This window comes from Takifugu rubripes, chromosome 16 (genome assembly GCF_901000725.2).
Source record: "Takifugu rubripes chromosome 16, fTakRub1.2, whole genome shotgun sequence".
Classification (NCBI taxonomy): Eukaryota; Metazoa; Chordata; class Actinopteri; order Tetraodontiformes; family Tetraodontidae; genus Takifugu; species Takifugu rubripes.
Genome location: NC_042300.1, coordinates 5885813 through 5887415, shown reverse-complemented (window position 1 = coordinate 5887415; position 1603 = coordinate 5885813). Strand labels below are relative to the sequence as shown.

Sequence of the window (1603 nt, the reverse complement as noted above, 5' to 3'; positions counted from 1 at the left end):
CAGCAGGGCACCGCGCTCACGAGGCTGAGCTAAAAACTGCAAAACTTTACATCAGACCTTTTTTTTTTAGATGGGTTTGTCCAAGAATAAAAAGAGAATGTGCAGACTCTGATCACATGGCAGACCGCGATGATTTCCTCTGCACGGTAGCGATCTCCTTTTTATTTATTCTGTCTGGCGAGCCAAGCGGCTACATCATAGCACTGCCTGCCGGGATCCAGTCCTGATAAATTGGAGTGCTCTGGTACTCCCCCATTAGGAGAGAGGGTTTCCTGTGGTCCTGTCCATTAATGCATTATTGAAGAGCTCGCTAGCATATCCAGAAGGAGACATGTGAGGCATGTGAGACGCCACACACCAGCGCTTCCTGTCTTCCAGTAAGGAGAAGCCGCGTGACCTGGCCAGCAGGAAACCATGTGATGCAGCAGTTCAGACCACCAGACCCAAAGAATTACAGAGAGGCAACAGTGGAGAGCCAGTAAATCAAAGACTGTAAAATGTATTTGGATTGTTTTTCCCCTTGTTTTGGCTGAGGCGTTGGAAAACCATCTGCCGAATTTCGTTTTACAGGCCAGCGAGGACTCACTTTGCTCTGCGCCGTTTCCAGCGCGATAACCAAGCGGTGGGATGGAAACCACAGCGACTGGGCGAAGTTTGCACAATGCTTGTTGTGTCTGAGTGGCACAGGAAGATGCCGCGTCTCCCCTGAATCTCAATGCTGCAGCAGGGCTTTGATTTCAGGGAACTTTCCTCAGGTGCCTTGCAGTGAGGAAAATCCTGCCTTTTTTCATCTGCGACAAAGTAACAGCGATAAAGCGTTTGATGTCGAGGCCAAGAACACACGGATGAAGCGCTGCTGCACTTTGAAGCTCCTTGTTGTTCAGCCACACTTGAGAATTCATTTCATGTCCTGATAGTGCGTCACATGATGAGTCCAAGCATGAAAGGCGAAGCAAGGCTGGGAATCAAAAAAAAAAAGTCATTTTTGCACCCCTGGTTGTGTGCCGCCTGTCACCATATGCTACGTGATGCTTCATCCTGCCCCGCACTCGCGGCTGCCGAGAGCAACCTCTCTGCAACAAGGACCATAAATAAAGTGCGCAGCAGCACGCTAGGTAGAGGCGCAGGAAGAAAGAAAGAGCGTGCCGAGATCCCGGTGAAGCCCGTGCGCAAGCACAATGGTTAGAGCTCATGAAGAGCGGCAGGCATTTCACACATACACGCACCTGCACACACACACACACACACACACACACACACACACATGCGCGTGCATGCAAAGCTACACTGGGAGAGTGGGAAGAGCAATGGAAAGTCTGAGTCATGAGCACTCCACTTACCATTCTGACCCTAAATCATTGTGGCATTGAGTCACTGCAGGGCTTACTGAGTATTCATTTGTGTGTCTGCATGTGTGAACGAGTTTGAAATGCAAGACGGTGAAAATGAAGACCTGCGTGGTTTCATGTTGTCTGCGTGCACAGCGTGCTCCTGTTTGCATGCAGCAGGTACAGAATGTATACAGTAGACAGGCTGTGGTTGAGGGTGTGCCACAAGAGGAAACTCCTTTTATGAGTGGAAAATGAACGTGTCCGTCCATCTT

The 1603-nt window shown here is 49.8% G+C and overlaps 1 long non-coding RNA gene across 1 annotated transcript in view; it reads left to right on the top strand.

Annotated features, from left to right (window-relative positions):
* Positions 1-1221, top strand: part of LOC115252980 (uncharacterized) — an 11351-nt gene extending 10130 nt beyond the window's left edge. Inside the window, exon 3 of the long non-coding RNA XR_003891278.1 lies at positions 1-1221. This exon is cut by the window's left edge and continues 40 nt beyond it. This is a non-coding gene — a long non-coding RNA (uncharacterized lncRNA).
* The last annotated feature ends 382 nt before the right edge of the window (positions 1222-1603 follow it).